Below are 21,352 nucleotides of genomic sequence, written 5' to 3'. Positions count from 1 at the left end.
ATAGTTCGGGTCTGTTTGCCACCAGAAGTATTGATATGTTATCGCCACGAGTCGGTTGTCTGTTGAACTGCTCAAGCTAGTTTTCAGATAAAGCACTTTAAAAAATTTCACTGGATTCTTTGTCCCTGCCACCCGTTATGAACGTTTGAGTCTCCCAGTCTATATCCAGGAAATTAAAATCTCCACCCAGAACTATAACATGGAGGGAAAATGTACTCTAAATATTATCCGAATTATCCTTCAGGTGCTCAGCCACAACAGCTGCTGAGCGAGGGAGCCTATAGAGACATCCAATTACCATGCCTGAGCCTGCTTTAACCGTGACCTTCACCCAAATTATTTCACATTTCGGATCTCCGTCAATTTCCTTCGATACTATTGCACTTCTTATCGCTATAAACACGCCTCCCCCTTCACTGTCCAGCCTGTCTCTGCGGTATACATTCCAATCTGAGTTTAGGATTTCATTACTGTTTACATCTGGTTTCAGCCAAATTTTTGTCCCTAGTACTATGTGGGCATTGTGGCCGTTTATTAATGAGAGCAGTTCTGGGACCTTTCTATAGACGCTCCTGCAGTTTACTATTAGCACATTCCCTGTTGCATTATGCCTACTCCTACCTTGCCCCGTCTCAGGAGGCGCTACCCTTGTAGCCGCTTCCTGCGTGTAGTGTATCTGCGCCAATGCGTCCAGCGGACCTTGAAATGGTCATAGGTATCGAACATGAACTATTGTTGTGTGATTCGGTAACTGAGGTTTGATGTTAACTGGTGACATCAAATGGCTCTGAGCACTATGGGACTAAACATCTGTGGTCATCAGTCCCCTATAACTTAGAACTACTTAAACCTAACTAACCTAAGGACATCACACACATCCGTGCCCGAGGCAGGATTCGAACCAGCGACCGTAGCAGTCGCGCGGTTCCGGACTGCGCGCCTAGAACCGCTACACCACCGCGGCCGGCAAACTGGTGACATGGTTTCAGTTATCTAATAGTCCAGTAACGGGATACTTTTTGCTTACAAAGACCGGACTAAACTAAACTCCGTCCGAACAGGCCTTGGAAGGTCCAACGGTACCGACCGGCTGCCGTGTCATCCTCAGCACACAGGCGTCACTGGATGCGGATATTGGGAATTGGGGGGGGGGGTCACGTGGTCAGCACACCGCTCTCCCGGCCATATGTCAGTTTACGGGATCAGAGCTGTTACTTCTCAATCATCTTGCCTCACATGGGCTCAGTGCAGCCCGCTTGACAACAGCGCTCGGCAGACCGGCTGGTCACCCATACAACTGCTAGCCCAGCCTGACAGCGGTTAATTTCCGTGATATGACGGGAACCGGTGTTATCACTGCAGCAAGGTCGTTGGCTTACAAAGAACGAGGAAGAAGATTTTATTATTTTGTTTTGTGTATGTAGTTGAGAATATGTTGAGTCCAAGTGTTTGACATCCGAAATACTCGGCACAACTTTTTGTAGCCAATAAAACTACAAATTTTAGCACTTTTTTCAGATTTTCGCCTATCTCTCGGAAACTATGCATCCTCCTGAAAATGTTACCGTCCCAAAATAAAAGAATATTAAATTTTGTGTCGAATGACTTACAATCGATGTACTCGTATGCCATAATCAATTCCGTTCATTTTTAACAACTTTGCTAATAAGGTGGCTCTAACGCCTTGAGACAGCCCGCTTTTCCGCAGGACAGGACAGGTAGCATAAATTGTGGAAAGGGGCCAAAATAAGGGGCTGTCAGTTACACTCGAACATACATTTTATTATTTGTTGAAACATCACAAGAGTCCAAAAAAATTTTTTTTTAACGCAAAGATTTAATCTATGGAACTTAATTACCGACTGAAAACCTTAATAATTTAAAAAAACGGCTGAGGGTCAATAATTTAAAACGCTAGCTTAATCAGAAATTTAAAAGCAAGCCTTATCTTAAAACAGTTTTTAAGTTAGACTGAAGTAAACAAGTAAAATTCAAATCGGCTGAAAGCCTAACACTTAAAACTTCAAAACCTCAATTTTTTTTACTAAAAGCCTTACGTGAAGCAGTTCTTTAACTAGCCTGAAGGCCCTAAGAGCACAAGACTCAAACTCAAAATCGGCTGAAGGCCCAAGAGTTAAAAATTTGACGACATTAAAATGTTTGTAATGCCAAACGGCTTACGAGAAACAGTACTTTAAACTAGGCCGAAGGCCTCAAGAGCAAAACAACTCTAATTTAAAACCAAAATAGGCTAGAAGCCATACAAGTACAAACAACAAAAACAAATTTAAAAAAATATGGCAGTACACCCAAGGGCGCTCAGATGTTCTAGGTTCCGCATGGAATTCAAACACTAACGCTCGCTTAGGTGAGACAGGCAGTCAGCCAAGCATTTTCAATCCGCTGGAAACCCAACCGATAGACAGTCGACAGACCAATGGTGATCAGTTCCGCTCCACACTTGCACCAAAACTCAAACGATGCTAAGAGCGGGCGCGGGAACAAAACCAGAACGGATCACAGACAATCCATAAGCGGTGGACGACCCAAATACACGTCGTCTAATGAGACGACCGACCAAACAGCCAAGCAAGGTCGTGGCCATTCAATCGTGTGTGTCGGCAATCATAGGCGAGTGATGGCTATCCACGCTTCCCTGGCGCTGCATGTCCCACTGGTGCTACAACGCGACTGCGCCAACCGACCAACTGCTACACATCAGCACGGAGACAGCACAGAAATAACTGGGCAGTGAACATTACAGGCTACACACAATTTCACAAACACTTCGACGAAGAACGAGACCAATGCTAAAAGTAGTGACTGTACAATCACCACGACGAACCACGAGTTGAAACACACACCGCCAACCCATAAGCGATCGGCGAGCAAATACACGTCGTCCGGTAAGACGACTAACCGACGATCAACCAAGACCGTTCACAGCCATGTGTGCCGGCAACGGTAGGACGAGTCATGGCTATGCCAACCTCATTGCCGCTCCAACCGACCGAACTTCTGCCGCGTCCCAACTGTCCGACTACCAGGTCCGAACTCCACTGCTGGCGTGTTCCAAATAACATCATTGCCCGGTCCGAACTGCACCACTAGCGCGTTCCAACCCCTTGGACGACAAACGACGACCAGGAAGTAATAGCAGTCGCAAAGATAATACGGCAGGACTTATATTGATAAGCGCTGCTGCTGCCGCTCAAGGGCAGGCAAGGCAGAAACTCAGTGACACCAGTAATTAAAAATTAACATAACGAGGTGGCAGCACTGTAAACACAGGATGTTAAATAAGAGACAGCACAAACACGAGCCACGCACGGCTCACGCCTGTAACTCAAAATTGGCTACTCCATATTTAATTTCCAGTGGGAATACTGCTCTCTAACGAGCCAGTTGTGTCCTCCATGTATCTCTTTCTCATTTTCTTCATTCATGTAGATTTTTATTCCTTTTTATCCATACCTTAATTGGTAAGAGTGGGTTGCTAAAATGAAACGAAGTACACAGTAACGCCCGGTATGTATTTAGTAATATAAAAATTTGTACAAATGAACAAATAAAATGTCATGGCACATTAAAAAAAAAGTCAGAGATAAGCGTTTTATCAAATTTTTAGTTCCATTGAGGTCGTTTTGGAGACTGCGCCATGTCCCGGTCCAACATCCGATCTTCAGGATCCATTGCGGCACCTTCACCAACTTCCTCGTCTTGGAACATCTCTCTTCCTTCCTTGTCGAGCCCAATTTCTGGGGCGTTCTCGCAAGATAAGCCACAACAGTTTTTGCACGTCAAGGAGCAATTCGGTACCAATTCGTGACATCCACACACTGCTATGCACCCTGTTTTTCATGCGCGGGAAACCATCTTCAGTAGCGTGTGTGGTGCCGAATCTTCTGCCATCATCACAGGAAACAAATTATATGAGTTTTCCTTCCAACCCCAGTGGCATGGATTAGTTTTCTCCCCCTGCCAAGATAGCACTTCATGGTAGGATCGCAATGGGTGACACCATGATGCGTCCTATGTTGGTTTAGAAATTTGCCTCTTCCTTGGCCAAAAAAGACGATGTGGTATCACATCTTTTGAAGGTATGGCTTAGAAAGGCAAATGCAGGATCGGATTTGTAAGAATTATCTGAGTACCACACTCTTGCTGATTTCCCTCTACCCCGTTTATGGAAATACAAGGTAAAGTTGTTTCCTCGACCCGTTAGGAGGGCAAGCACGCCAATGTCCCCGCTTACGACTGCCACACTGTCAGACTCAGCAACCTGGAAATAGTTGTTCCCAAAATTAATAAATCCGCATCCTCCTCTGCCTGTTGCATTTGAATATCTCCGTACTCAGATTTCCTCATGAGTATCAAAATCAAGTGATTCTTGTTGTTCTAGTTTATGATAAACTTCTCCTTTGGGACTGCGGGATTTGTATCTTCAACGAATGTGATATCTCATGAAGAACCTGGTGTCTTTAAACGACGAGATCTTTTAGAAGCCTTTGCGCCTGTTCCGAAGCATCACTTGGATAGACTAAAATTCGGAAGTTCTTTCCGATCAATGTGCTTGTGAGACTCCATAACTGTACAAGGAGTGACTTGCATGATGCCTTCTATGGAATGGAAAGTATTCAATCCCTCAGTGGGGCAGATGTTAAAATCGGCCTTCGCAGAGATGAGCTCAATGAATCGCTTACTGGCTATGTTAGGATGCTCAAATCGCACAATCGAGGACGTCTCAAGTAGGGAAGCTTCCATATATGGAGCTGCGAATCCAGTTGCACTAAAACCATCGACAATACGTCTTGATCCGAATCGTTGGTTAATGAATGTACTAAGACCAGTCAGTTGTGAAGACAGAAATGGCTATGCCCTTACTGCAGAAACCACTGCATGTGACAAGGCAACACATTTTTTCCATCGTTTGGTTTAGAAAAATCAACGACTCAAGGAGATGGAGCATTGATCCGGGATAACTGATTCGACATGTTGTGGATTGGCAAGAGAGCCAACCCACTATGAGAGGAAGCCGAAAGGCATGCGTTTTAGCTCACGCAGGCTGGCGTGAGGTCTGGAACAGGACAAGGAAGTTAGACTTTAGCAAAAAAAGGACGTAGCTGTTGGAATACTTAACTTTAATCCGTAAATGGTGAACATCGCTCTTGACGGTACATGTTTTACAGCATCAATAGTAACTGGTAATGGCGCTTTGCTAGGTCGTAGCAAATGACGTAGCTGAAGGCTATGCTAACTATCGTCTCGGCAAATGAGAGCGTAATTTGTCAGTGAACCATCGCTAGCAAAGTCGGCTGTACAACTGGGGCGAGTGCTAGGAAGTCTCTCTAGACCTGCCGTGTGGCAGCGCTCGGTCTGCAATCACCGATAGTAGCGACACGCGGGTCCGACGTATACTAACGGACCGCGGCCGATTTAAAGGCTACCACCTAGCAAGTGTGGTGTCTGGCGGTGACACCACAGGGCATCTGACAAATACTCGTCAGGCGGGGGTATTGCGATGTATAAAAGACGTGTGTTCAGATGTCCCCACGAAGTACATTTCCAGCAGCGAGTAAAATTCTCAGATGCTCTTCTCGTGGATCTGATAGCTTGCTCTGTTAGGAACTGTCAGAGGGAATCTTATAGCCTTTACTTTTGAAACACACTGCTTTGCTCTTTTTATGTCTGTCAGCAACCATTATTTTTTCGTCTTACTTCCAGAAGAGGCGAATTTTTATGGTCCCTACATCTGCCTCCTAGCCTCTCTTGATTAGGTTCTTTAACTCCTGCAAAGTAAATTGGCACTCTTCTGACTGTTCTACGTAGAAATAAATCATTTTCATGGCTCCCTCTATCTGTGTGGATAGTGGACTTCCTTGTTCTGCTACACCCCTGATTGGCAGGAAAAATCCCCTCTGAGAAAACCAATGACATTAGGCATCGTTTCCACAAAGGTCCTTATCAGGTAAACGTTCCAACACTTTGTGAGCCCTGTTATCGGCTAGCCTTCCAGCAATCCCAATAACGGTATCTGCTAATTTAGGTTTCATCACTTTACGAACAATATGTTCCTTTGCATATTGAAGTCGGCTAAGTTTCTCCCAATTAGAATTAATTTCCTTGTCACAATAAAAGCAGTGTTCATTAAAATCAAATACTTTCTTGTATGATCGAATGTCCAACGTTGACGGTGCAGTGCCTTTTGCCAAACACGATCTAATCTACTTTGGATTACTGTAATTCATTTGACAAGCGCTGTGCACTTCAGCTCCAGCCAAACAAGTTAATAATATACGGCGCGCTGCTATTTTCCAATCGTTGCTCGATTGTAGTAGCGAATGCAGTCCATTGTGTTTCACTGTAACCACATCGCCATCTGCCAAACTGCTGTCTCATATAAAACACATCTCCATACGATCTAGAGCACTCTTCTTAAATCCACTGATCGCATAACAAGAGTAAACTCAAACGACGATCCAAAACACAAGAAGTTCCAAGACACAAAAAGTTTTCCACGCGTCACTCGCACAACACAAGGAGACTGGGAGCTCCTAACAAGCTAGCAGTCTCGATGGAGATCTATAGATTCTCTACACCCGATGCTGAGGCATATTTATGTCACCCTTTTGGAAATTTCTTTTCATTAAATAGTTTTAAGTTATAGAAAACATGTAAATGGAATTAGTTTGGGTTTAAAGTGCATGAATCCTCAATAGTCCCTAAAATTGAAAAACTAGATGATTTTGTAACATCAAATGTAATGTAATAACTTGAGATTTTTCATTTGCAGTAGCCGTTTTTGAGTTACAGGCGTTGGAGCCGACTTTTTTTTTGCGAAGTTGATAAAAGTGAACGGACATTGACAACCGATTATGGCCAAACAGCTGCCCCGATTTTGACACTTAAAAAGGTTATTCGATGTAAAATTTAATGCTCTTTCACTTTGGTAAGGGTAACATTTTCAGTAGGATACACAGTTTCCGAGTAATAGTCTAGAACCCGAAAAATGTATCAATTTTTCTTGGTTTTTGGCCATAAAAATTTGTCCCGAGGTTCTTAACGTCGGAAACTTTGTTGCAACATACTCTCTACTACTGGATATACTCAAGATAAAAAGTGAAATCTTCTACCTCATTTTTAGCAGGCAAAGGAACTTTTCTGTGACGTAATGTGGTCCCTGGTACCTGCGACACATGTTTTGGCCTTTCCTTCCGGAACATGGAGGGCTTGATAAAGTCACCACTGCCCTTCCTTCAACTGTGGCAGTTCTCCCGTCCCATGCCCTAGGTGGTCCTGGAGTTTCTGGAATTGAGTATTTAACACATGAAAACGTCTTCCGGTTTTGACAATATAATTGACAAGAACACTTACCTTACCAGTATTTCGCCCTGCCATTGACAAATGGAAAACGCATCCTCCCTCCACAAACAACGTAACACTAGTATGGTCTTTCAGATTATATGTGAACACAACAAACGATAATTAAATGTACCAGTCGTTATGGTGCAAGCTCATATACTGACTCAACATCTCACGAATAGTGCAATGCACTCGCTCAGTCCTACAGTTAGTCTGTAGGTGTAGTGAACCAGTTACTAATTTTCATACTTTAGAAAATGAGATAGTTATCTTATGAAATCAGACATGAAGTTCACCCCTCGTCTGTGTTTATGGTTGCACACCACATCTGAGCAGCCAGCTGTTATTAGGGAAGGAAGTCGGCCGTGCCCTTTGAAGGGAACCATCCCGGCATTTGCCTGGAGCTATTTAGGGAAATCACGGAAAACCTAAATCAGGATGGCCGGACGCGGGATTGAACCGTCGTCCTCCCGAATGCGAGTCCAGCGTTTAACCAATGCGCCACCTCGCTCGGTCAGTGTTAGGATGGTTGTAAAGAAACTGGTTCTCTACTTCCGAGAAAAAACCTTATAAATAATAAAACATGACCTATACAAGGAATCTGACTACCCGTGTTAGTCACGGAAGAGAAAAAATAAGGCTTAGCCAATGTCAGAACGTGCAGAATCTTATGTGAGGCCAATGAGACGTCAATTTTAATCTAAATATGGTATGCCAATGTTAATGTAATAAAAAAATAAATTAGGTAATTCAGTACAATTATTATATAAATACGATAAATCACTTTTACGGGGGCCAAATGAACAATTAAAGTCAATATAATTCCAGTAAACCTGCAAAAGTATATATATATATATATATATATATATATATATATATATATATATATATATATATATACATACATATATATATATATATATATTTTAGGGGCCTACATAGACATCGTGCATCTGCTAGATGCCCACGAAGTACGTAATTTTGTTTTGAAGGTGGCAGCCAATGAGAAAATAGGTGCAGTTTTCAAGCAGTAATGGTGTACAGCATCAGCTGGTAATATACGTAATTTTATGGTAGCTAATTTTACTGCACAAAAAATTAAATATATACTCCCTCCAAAAGAAGTTACACACAAACGTTAAAATGAAATTATGGTGAGCAGCAAAATGTCTGAGAAGAAATTTGAAAGAAAATTATTAATTGAACTTTAATTTGGCGTGTTTCCAACACTGTCAACAAGACGAAATAATGGAAAGAATATTTATTCGAACTAAACAAAATTGAGGTGGCAGTATTTTTAAAATAGAAAATTTAACTGCAATTGTCTTTAGTTTTGAAATGAGAGAGAGCGTAATAATTTTCTTTTAATGTCTTAACTGTTGCCGCCGACAGTGCGATGAACTCAGCGGTGGTCCGCGTGGACGATGTGTGAAGTTAATCCTAGTTCGTGGCGTGAAGATAATGATGGATCCTCCTGTTTGGTTCAAGTAGCTCTGAGCACTATGGGACTTAACATCTGTGGTCATCAGTCCCCTAGAACTTAGAACTACTTAAACCTAACCAACCTAAGTACATCACACACATACATGCCTGAGGCAGGATTCCAACCTGCGACCGTAGCGGTCACGCGGTTCCAGACTGAAGCGCCTAGAAACGCAAGGCCACACCGGCCGGCTCCTCCTGTTTCATTAATATTCCCGTTACGGCGGTGGTCCACGTCTCCGTTGTAGTCGAATCAGCTGGCAGCACTGGCACGATAATAATAGTTCCAGTGTGTGTCTTTACGCACGCGACGTTTTATTAGTAAAAGTTTATTAATCATGTGGTGCGCGTAGGTCGGAATTATGCAGTGTCTTTAGTATTTAAGATATATAGCCGGTTAATGCCAATACTTCACATCGTTATGTCACCGTGTTGCCACAGGAAACAGTCACATGTGTTCATCACTATAACAGTCCATTACACTTCAGTTCAATTTACGCAGTCGTCTTTAAGACAGTTTGGATGATGTAACAAATGTTTCTTGATCAAATCACAGCACTGTTCTTTTACTTAACATTTTGGTTTGTTCCACTTTCACGCAATTCTAACAATTAGTGTCTCCACACGACAATGGTGTCTGGTTCACGGCTAAATGTCACAAGTTCACACAGTATGTAAAATCGTCACCACAAACCCTCGATATACTTGTCAGGTTTTACTGTTCACCTAATAATGCACGATCTCCTATTGACACAGCGGACGTACTGTAATTAATTGTTCCTCCGCGTATCACCGTCTTTCACGCCGAACCTTGCAACGTTTTTTAACTCGCGAACCGACCGCGATACCACACAAACTCGCACGTTCTCTATCGATAGTCGTTCGCTCTCTGTCTGACACAGTACTTCTCCTAGCCTAACCAAAGATTTACAAAGCATATAAAACGAGAACATTCATATTCGTACAATATAAAAAATAAAACAGTAGCAAAATGAATAAAGAAACAATGTGACGTATTAACAAACAAAGAATAGTTGAAATAAATGATACATACGTACTATGACAAGGTAATGCACAAAAGAAAAAAAATTATTATCGACTTTCGGGAAAGCAATGTCTTTACATGGGGCACCACTTGTCGTTCACGTTCGTGACCAAGTACCTGTGTTACTGGTATCTTTCTTTTACACCATCTCTGCTCCTGTTTTTCTTACCACGTTTGGGTACAACTCCTTGTCTGAACTCATTCAGTCCTGGCGCCTACCTCATAAGCCGACTAAAAGGGTCTATTGTAACTACAAACAATTTAAGAGTTCCATGATCAGTTTGCCGACTTCAGTATGTTCCCAAACAAATAACACCGAGAATACATAATCCCATATATCACACTGAGCATTTCTCTTTCCCTCATGCAGGAGTTCCTTTCTGCTCTGTTCAGTGGCCAAGAATCTCATGATATAAAATGTCATTTATCATCCATCATTTGATGTAAAACACACCCCAAAGCCTGAATGGAAGCGTCACATCAAAGCACAAACTCTACCTTGTCGTTTGGAAATAATAACACTGGGCTCAATGTTAATCCCCTCTTCAATTACTCGAATGAGTCCTACCATTCCTTTTCCCGTTCTAACTATACACCATTCTTCAACAACTGCATAAGTTTTTCTTGAGACTTCTGCAAACATTTTTACGAGTTTTATATAACAATTTTCTTAACCTAAGAGAGACGGCAATTTTTTACTATTCATAGAAACTGGGTAATCTTTCACTGCCAGGATCAATATCAGGCCCGTATTAACCCCTCCACTGTCAATTACATGCAGGAAGTGTACAGCTATCTCTAGAGCGAAAGGACACTACTCTGCACTTAGCAGCAAACGTGCTGCACATAACGTTTCAGTATCCTATTGCGGCCATGATATGCGCTCTATCATATCCTCAGAAAACAATTATGTTATCGGTGCCAAGGTATCAGACCACTCAAAAACCCAGCCTAAAACCGCTGAAAAGTGTTTGACGCATTTTTGAACCAAAATAGTGTCCTTCGATATTACAATGACCCTAGGGTAGCTATAAATCCGTCTTTGGTCGGTCCTCAGGCAAGACATCTAGCTGATGGGAGATACTGATACTCGTTGATAGTCTCAGTGACGTTTGGTACCGTCTAAATGTCAGAAAATGCTTTGCTGTGAAGATGTTTGTACTCACAGTAGAACCTATGTTTCTTAGATCCATTTCATAACTTATTCGGAACGACCACCAGAGTGGCCCCTTTGACTAGTGCTTTCCTCTATTATTCCATATGCTAGCTGCTAATTAGTAAAATGTTCCATAAACGCAAGGATTAATCAAGTGACATCGATCGAACTGAAACCAAATGAATTTAGCCATAGAATACTCACCATTTGTAAAATTAACGACTGCAGTAGGTCATAAACCGTAACATTTTGAACTTAATTTGGTACCATTGGAGTTCCACGAACGGTAGTTAACTAACGCTTAACATATAAATTATGAGTTCCTTGAATAAAATAATTTAGCAGCAGCATAACACTTCCACCCTTTTAGCGTTCTGGGTTTAAGTAAAATATGAAAATGAAACACGAGACATGTCAGTCCAGCATTAGACTACCATATACCAATACGATTAGAACAATAGAGCTCAGAGTAATCATGTGAACACTGGTAACTATGAAATAAGCTATTTACAAAAGATGAGTGCTTTAGAAATTTTACACATTAAAGGTACACCTTAAATATGCTAGAAGAAATAGACATCTTTATTCATAAGTAAAAAGAACCAAAGCACCTCCTTATCGAAGAAAATGAAGCCATATTTAGTTGCTACCTAGAAATCTCCCATGACTTACCAGCGTAGCAGTGCAGTGAGTGGCGCAGGTCGGATCGAGAAGGGCGCTTTCCTGTCGTCCATCTTGTGTGCATCGGGCGCGGACCGCCGCTGAGAAGCCCACGTTTGCAGTGCCAACATCACGTGTACACCAACAGACATGAAAGGGAGATGATACCAGAGTCTACAGCTCTTCTTATATATGTTGATACCCTTGTTTTATCTTTTAAGAATAAAAGCTTTGTTTTGCATACTCTTTTTAGAAAAGGAAAATAGGTCACAAAGAGCTTTACATACCTCACAGCACAGGTAAAGTTACGTTAAGCTCTACCATGTATATTTTTAAACCTATACTTTAAGCTGTTTTTGTCAACACAATTTGTCGGTTTCATTACGTTTATACATTACTTTTGTAAAATACCAGTATGCATTACATAGAATTGTGTTTGAATTTTTAGCGCGAGTGTTTCATTTCATTACTTTTATAGATTATTCTTCATAAAATTACTGTGTACTAGGCCTTTAGACGTTAATCTAAATTTTAGCGTCGTAGGAACAAATAATTTTTTTGTATATTATTTTAGGAAATAGCTGTATCCCCAATCTGTAATCGTTAATTTGAATTTTAACGTGACACGTCCAGTAGCATTATCCTTATTTATTTTATTACTACATGTACCTGGACACGTTTTCTTGTCGCTCAGGCAGTTATATGGAAAGGTAAGAAAAAAAAAAGCACACGTTTCTAATAATTATGGGAACTGGATAGATGTGCTCATCTGCTTCACTCCATTGTCACTGCCCTTTCCCTCCTCCCTCTTTCTTTGTGCATCCACTAGACCTCTTCCACCTTTCATTCCATCATCTCCTCCCCTCTCTCTGTCCATCTCCTCCCCTCCTCGCTCACACTCTCCCCCTCCTCCCACCCCTTCTCTCCACCCCTCTCACCGTGCATCACCTCCTCCCCTTTCTCTGTGCATCTTCTCTTCCTCCCTCTCTCTTCACCTCCTCCTGCCTCCTCTTTCTGTTCATCCCCTCCACCCACTTTCTGTATTCATTTCCTCCCATCCTTCTCTCCATCTTCTCTCCATCCCGTCTTCCCCTGTCTCCATAATCTAGAACCTTGTTTATTGCTATCGCGAGTTCAGGTTCCATAGTAGTCTAGGGATAGCATCTTTGATTAGCAATCAGAACAACCTTGGTCCTTGATTTGAAACCCGCCAACCCTTAAATTCTGATTAATAATCAGCGTTAGCGGCCGAACACTTCCAGCGTAAGGAGTCACCCTCAACCTGATAACGGTATTCTCAAAGTGGGCGGAGAAATGGACAGAAGTTCACGGCACTCTCCTGTCTTTTCGAATGGGAAACTGCACCTAAAGGCAGAAGAATCAGCACTGATCAACAGCATGAGGATGCAGAAGACAATGGAACCAGTGGCCTGTAATTGAGAACGTGTCATGATGATCATTGGCAAAAGATTCTGGAATGGTCCCCCTTTCAGAACTCTGGAAAGGGACTCCCAAAGGGGAGGCGACAAAGAGAAAAAGAATGAATAGCCAACGAAAGGATAACGTTCTACGAGTCGGGGAGCGGGATGTCAGAAGCTTGGACGTGGTATGGAAGCTGGAAAATCTGAAAAGTGAAATGCAACGGCTCAGTCTAGATACAGTAGGGGTCAGTGAAGTGAAATGGAAAGAAGACAAGAATTTCTAGTGAAATGAGTATCAGGTAATATCAACGGCTGCAGAAAATTGTATAACGGCAGTAGGATTCGTTATGAATAGGAGGGTGTGGCAGAGTGTGTGTTACCGTGAACATTGCAGTGACACGATTGTTCGTATCAGAATTGACAGCAAACCAACACCGACAACGATACTTCAGGTATCATGCCGACGCCACGAGCGGAAGATGAAGAGACAGAGAAAATATATGAGGATATTGAAAGGATAATGCAGAATGCTAACTGAGATGAAAATGTAACAGTCATGGGGGACTGGAATGCAGTTGTAGGGGAAGCAGCAGGAGAAATGGTTACAGGAGAATATGGACATAGGACAAGGACTGAGAGAGGAGAAAGACTAATTGAGTTACGTAATAAATTTCAAATCGTAATTGGGAATACTCGGTTCGAGAATCACAAGAGGAGGAGGTATACTTCGTAAAAGCCGGGTGGTGCGGGAACATTTTACTTAGATTACATCATGGTCAGACAGACATTGCGAAATCAGATACTGGATAGTATGGGGTACCCAGAAGCAGATATAGGCTGAGTTCGCAGTGTAGCTGTGATAAAGAGTAGGTTGAAGGTTAAGAGATTAGCCAGGAAGAATCAAAACGCTATGAAGTGGGATACGAAAGTACTAGGGATTATCGAGATACAGTTGAAGCTTTCTAAGGCTATAGATAAACCAATAAGAAAAAGCTCGGTAGACAGTACAGTTGAAAAGGAATGGACTTCTCCAAAAAGGGTAATGTTGGAAAGAAAAGCATAGGTATAAATCAGACATCTGCGATGAAACCATGGGTATAAGAAGAAATACTTCAGTTGATCGATGAAAGTAGGCAGTACAAAAATGTTCAGGGAAATTCAGGAATATGGAAATACAAGCCATTTACGAATTAAATAAACAGTAAGTGCAGGGAAACTAAGGCAAAATGGCTGTTTGAAAAATGTTACGAAACCGAAAAAGAAATTATATTCGGAAGGACGGATTCAGTATATAGGAAACTCAACACAACCCTCGGTAAAATTAAAAGCGAGGGTGACAACATTAAGAGTGCAACGTGAGTCCTACTGTTAAATGCATAGACGAGAGGAGGTAGCTGGAAAGAGTACATTGAAGACCTCTATGATGGGGAAGATTTGTTTGATGCTATAGAAAAGGTAGCAGGAGTCCATTTAGAAGAGATGGCGGACCCTGTAATAGAATCATAATTTAAAAATGCTTTGTGGGACCTACAGGCGCTACAGCCTGGAACCGAGCGACCGCTACGGTCGCAGGTTCGAATCCTGCCTCGATGTGTGTGATGTCCTTAGGTTACTTAGGTTTAATTAGTCCTAAGTTCTAGGCGACTGATAACCTGAGAAGTTAAGCCACATAGTGCTCAGAGCCATTTGAACCATTTGAACCTATGATAAAATCACGCAGAAGGGATAGATAACATACCATCATAATTTTTAGAATCATTCGTGGAACTGGCAACAAAATGGCAGTTTACGTTGGGTGTAGAATGTACGGGTATGGCGACATACCATCTGACTACTGGAAAAATGTCAATACCACTGTAAATAAAAGGAAGGTCCAGAAATGGAATTAAAATTCTAGGTGGAAGGATATCAATCATACGATTCACTGATGACGTAGCTATCCTGAGTGAAAGTAAAGATGGATTACAGTATCTGCTGAATGGAATGAACGGTCTAATTAGTAGACTATATGGATTGAGAACAAATCGAAGAAACAGAAAAATACTGAAAAGTATCAGAAATGAGAACAGCGAGAATCTTAATATCAGCATTGATGATCACGATGTAGATGAACTTAACGAACTCTACTATCTAGGCAGCAAGATAACCAATGACGTAAGGAGCCAAGAGGACATTAAAAGCAGACTAGTACTGGCAAAATGGGCATTTCTGGCCAGGAAGAGTCTTCTAGTATCAAACATGGGTCATAATTTGAGGGAGAAACTTCTGAGAATGGTTCAAATGGCTCTGAGCACTATGGGACTTAACATCTGCGGTCATCAGTCCCCTAGAACGTAGAACTACTTAAACCTAACGAACCTAAGGACATCACACACATCCATAACCGAGGCAGGATTCGAACCTGCGACCGTAGCAGTCGCGCGGTTCTGAGAATGTACGTTTAGCGCACAGCATAGTATGGTAGTGAAACTTGAACTATGGGAAACCTGAACACAAGAGAAACGAGGCATTTGAGATGTGGTGCTACAGCCGATTCGGGGTGGAAAGGAATATGTGTGTGGTGAAACACTGACAAGGAGAAGGGGCAGGATGATAGGACGTCAATTAAGAAACCAGGGAGTGACTTCCATGGTACTGGAGGGAATCGTAGTGGGCAAAAATTGTAGAGGAATACAAGGATTGGGAAACATCCAGCAAATAATTGAGGTCGTAGGTAGTAAGTGCTACTCTGAGATGAAGAAGTTGGCACAGGAGTAGAATTCGTGGCGTGCCGCATCAAACCACTCAGTAGACTGATAACTCTAAAGAAAAGCAATATTCTAATCGTAAACCAAGCAGCCAAAAATACAACCTTCCTGTTTGCTAACAACATTTCACTATTGTGTATTTTGCATATTAATGTTTAGATATTAAAAAGTACGACCAACGTTCCACCGGTGTGAGTGCGTGTTTTTATTACGTATTTTTTAGATATATGTAATACATAAATTCATATAAATTAAATAGTAGAGAAACTTTGTTATAAAAAATTGTAAAAACATACATACACAAGTCCCGTACATCATTCATTAAACAATTAGGTACCTAAGTCACGCCTGTATTAAAACTCAACCATGAGTGAAAATGTCAACGCAGTTGTCAAGTACCTTCTAAGATGTACGATTTGGAACAAACGAACAGTTTAATTTTTGTTTATATCGGTTTAAGGTGCAAGTGTTCATGTGAACTGGCGACAGAGTGTATGGAGATTTAAATGTGTCATGTATTCGTTCTGTCATTCTTGCAGAAATTACTTTTCATTTGCTGTGCTTATCTTCCAGATTCTGTTGATGACAGTCGCCACCGAAACGCGTTAATATGTACATTTAAGAAAGAAAAAAAAAGTCTAAATTTTGTTAGCGATCAAGATTGACAGTTGTATCGACTAGTAAAGATGACTTGGACACTACGAATACTAACGACTGTTGTTGTTGTTGTTGTTGTTGTGGTCTTCAGTCCTGAGACTGGTTTGCTGCATCTCTCCACGCTAATCTATCCTTTGCAAACTCCTTCATCTCCCAGTACCTACTGCAACCTACATCCTTCTGAATCTGCTTAGTGTATTCATCTCTTTGTCTCCCTCTACGATTTTTACCCTTCACACTGCCATCCAATGCTAAATTTGTGATCCCTTGATGCCTCAGGACATGTCCTACCAACCGATCCCTTCTTCTAGTCAAGTTGTGCCACAAACTTCTCTATTCCCCAATCCTATTCAATAACCCCTCATTAGTTACGTGATCCACCCACCTAATTTTCAACATTCGTCTCTAGCACCACATTTCTAAAGCTTCTATTCTCTTATTGTCCAAACTATTTATTGTCCATGTTTCAGTTACATACAACGCTACACTCCATACAAATAATTTCAGAAACTACTTCCTGACGCTTAAATCTATACTCGATGTTAACAAATTTCTCTTCTTCAGAAACGCTTTCCTTACCACTGCCAGTCTACATTTTATATCCTCTCTACTTCGACCATCATCAGTTATTTTGCTCCCCAAACAGCAAAACTCCTTTACTACTTTAAGTGTCTCATTTCCTAAACTAACACCCTCAACATCACCCGACTTAATTCGACTACATTCCATTATCCTCGTTTTGCTTTTGTTGATGTTCATCTTATATCCTCCCTTCTAGACACTATTTATTCCGTTCAACTGCTCTTCCTAGTCCTTTGCTGTCTCTGACAGATTTACAATGTCATCGGCGAACCTCAAAGTTTTTATTTCTTCTCCATGGATTTTAATACCTACTCCAAATTTTTCTTTTGTTTCCTTTACTGCCTGCTCAATATACAGATTGAATAACATCAGGGAGAGGATACAATCCGGTCTCACTCCCTTCCCAACCACTGCTTCCCTTTCATGTCCCTCGACTCTTATAACTGCCATCTGGTTTCTGTACAAATTGTAAATAGCCTTTCGCTCCTGTATTTTACCCCTGCCACCTTCAGAATTTGAAAGAGAGTATTCCAGTCAACATTGTCAAAAGCTTTCACTAAGCCTACAAATGCTAGAAACGTAGATTTGCCTTTCCTTAATCTTCCTTGTAAGGTAAGTCTTAAGGTCAGTACTGACTCACGTCTTCCAGCATTTCTGTGGAATCCAAACTGATCTTTCCCGAGGCTGACTCCTACCAGTTTTTCAATTCGTTTGTAAATAATTCGCGTTTGTATTATGCAGGCGTGACTTATTAAACTGATAGTTCGGTAATTTTCACATCTGTCAACACCTGCTTTCTTTGGGATTGGAATTATTATTTTCTTCTTGAAGTCTGAGGGTATTTCGCCTGTCTCATAAATCTTGCTCACCATATGGTAGAGTTTTGTCAGGACTGGCTCTCCCAATGCCGTCAGTAGTTCTAATGGAATGTTGTCTACTCCCGGGGCCTTGTTTCGACTTAGGTCTTTCAGTGCTGTGTCAAACTCTTCACGCAGTATCGTATCTCTCATTTCATCGTCATCTACATCCTCCTCCATTTCCATAATATTGTCCTCAAGTACATCACCCTTGTATAGACCCTCTATATACTCCTTCCACCTTTCTGCTTTCCCCTCTTTGCTTAGAACTGGGTTTCCATCTGAGCTCTTGATATTCATGCAGGTGTCTCTCTTTTCTCCAAAGGTCTCTTTAATTTTACTGTAGGCTGTATCTATCTTACCCCTAGTGAGGTAAGCCTCTACATCCTTACATTTGTCCTCTAGCCATGCCTGCTTAGCTATTTTGACTTCCTGTCGATCTCATTTTTGAAATGTTTGTATTCCTTTTTGCCTGCTTCATTTACTGCATTTTTGTATTTTCTCCTTTCAACTATTAAATTCAATATTCTTCTGTTACCCAAGGATTACTACTAGCCCTCGTCTTTTTAAATACTAGATCCTCTGCTGCCTTCACTACTTCATCTATCAAAGCTACCCATTCGTCTTCTACTGTATTTCTTTCCCCCATTCCTGTCAATTGTTCCCTTACGCTCTCCTTGAAACTCTGTACAACCTCTGGTTCTTTCAGTTTATCCAGGTCCCATCTCCTTAAATTCCGACGTTTTTGCAGTTTCTTCAGTTTTAATCTACAGTTTGTAACCAGTAGATTGTGGTCAGAGTCCACATCTGCCCCTGGAAATGTCCTACGATTTAAAACCTGATTCCTAAATCTCTGTCTGACCATTATATAATCTGTCTGATACCTTTTAGTATCTCCAGTATTCTTCCATGTATACAACCTTCTTTTATGATTCTTGAACCAAGTGTTAGCTATGATTAAGTTATGCTCTGTGCAAAATTCTACCAGACAGCTTCCTCTTTCATTTCTTAGCCCCAATCCATATTCACCTACTATGTTTCCTTATTTCCCATTTCCTACTGTCGAATTCCAGTCACCCATGACTATTAAATTTTCGTTTCCCTTCACTACCTGAATAATTTCTTTTATCTCATCATACATTTCTCCAATTTCTTCGTCATCTGCAGAGCTAGTTGGCATATAAACTTGTACTACTGTAGTAGGCATGGGCTTCGTGTCTATCTTGGTCACTATAATACGTTCATTATGCTGTTTGTAGTAGCTTACCCGCACTCCTATTTTTTTTTATTCATTATTAAACCTACTCCTGAATTACCCCTATTTGAATTTGTATTTATAATTCTGTATTCACCTGACCGGAATTCTTGTTCCTCCTGCCACCGAACTTCACTAATTCCCACTAACGATTAGTTTTCTATAAATATGTATAAAACTGCGGATGTGATAGAGGTTTCTAACAACCAGTGAACAAAAACAAAGTGGAGACTCTCACTCACTTCTCTAAGTAAGGACAGATGTACGTAAAATTGGTCAAAAATGTTGGATATTTTGTTCCATCAGATTGTTCTGTAGCACGTTAGAAATTCTGTCTGCAATTTTCATAGATTAATGTGTGCTACAAATGATGCGAAAGCCATCTTGTTTCAACCAAGGCGCAGTGCCACACACCTTTTTCTACACGACTCTGTCTTTCTTGTTTGCGATATTTTATTATTTCCTACCATCAGAAAAGCCGTCAGTGAAGTATAGAAGTCTGGCAGCCCGTTTACGATGCGATTAATTACGATTTATAAAAGAAATGGGCACGTTATGAAACAGAACTCGAACGAAAGCTTTAATAACCTCCTTTAGAAGAGACGCGCAAAGATGACATTTTCTTCATCTCCAATTGCTCAAATTTTCTCACGTGACACCTGTCTGATGTTCGGTGATAGTAATATAGGAAGAATCATGACCGTTATGAGACTAATTTGTAATACACGTTCCTTCACTGAAAGCTTTTCGAAGGAGTGTTGCTTGTTCTGAATTGTCAGCGGAACATACTATCAAAAGGGCACACGAGAAGGTCAGGCTAGAGGAAAAGTGCTACATGAAAATCAAAACTAACAAATGTATGGTTCTGGCCGACGTTAAGGTACTTGTTTCTTGCATAAACGCCAATAAAGTAACTTTTTTCTGCATTTCGCACAACTTTCAGTTTTCAATCCATAAGAAACATTTCCTGCAGAACCATTACAGACAAAAAAGTGAAATTTGCGAAAGATTTTGTAAAGACCAAAACGTAATTTCCTGTGGCACAAAATTTTTGAAATTGCTTTACTGCCGAGTTTATTAAAATTCTTGTGAAACAAAAATTTCTATTTCTCACACATGTCATCATCATCACCATCATCATCATCATTTAAGACGGATTATGCCTTTCAGCGTTCAGTCTGGAGCATAGCCCCCTTATAAAATTCCTCCATGTTCCCCTATTCAGTGCTAACATTGGTGCCTCTTCTGATGTTAAACCTATTACTTCAAAATCATTCTTAACCGATTCCAGGTACCTTCTCCTTGGTCTGCCCCGACTCCTCCTACCCTCTACTGCTGAACCCATGAGTCTTTTGGGTAACCTTGCTTCTCCCATTCTTACACATGTAAATCGAAAAAAAAGTTAAAGGAGTTCTGAGACTGATATTAAAAAACTGATACACAGGTTTATTTATCTAGTTACTAATAATAGCGTACCACATTTTGAAAGTCATGGGTGAAGTACCTATTAAGAAAATGTTCCCTATGCGATAGTACGTGCTCTAAAATAGCAACCAGTAACGTCCTGATCATGTTATTTGGCATGAAAATTTAAAAAGTCCCTGATTCTAGACAGTAACAAAATTGACAACATGTGCAAGATTTGGTTCACGTAACTCTGAAACAGTAAAACCTACATCAGCTTATATGCAACAGTGTATTTTCTCGTGGCGTTCGTGTATGGACGTAAGGGTTGTACGTTGAAATGTACATTATAAAGTTCTTCAATTTTAAAAGACCACACATTTTCGTGCACAGGGAAGGACGCTTGCGCCACGTTCTTCCCCTCGATGTAGATGCTCAGAGTACATGCTGGTAAAATGAGAAGAAGCCAATGGAAAAATCTGCTCCGGCTTTGTCGTGTGTATATAATCTGGTTGGGAGTCGTTTAGGTAGGCGCGCTGCTCCGTCCCCCCTACCTCTGGGTATCGATTACCCGCGTTACGGGCGCCTCCCTGCCGCCAATCACTTCCCGTCGCACTTCGCTTTCTGCATGATTGGCCGCACCGCCGCTGGACCAGCCGTGAGTTATGGAGTCTGCCGGCAGTTTTTCCCTCTGCTACAGCCAGCCGTAACTCATTCTGCCCGC

Source organism: Schistocerca serialis, unplaced genomic scaffold, assembly GCF_023864345.2.
Source record: "Schistocerca serialis cubense isolate TAMUIC-IGC-003099 unplaced genomic scaffold, iqSchSeri2.2 HiC_scaffold_842, whole genome shotgun sequence".
In the NCBI taxonomy this organism is placed as follows: domain Eukaryota; kingdom Metazoa; phylum Arthropoda; class Insecta; order Orthoptera; family Acrididae; genus Schistocerca; species Schistocerca serialis.
This window is presented reverse-complemented; position numbering follows the sequence as displayed.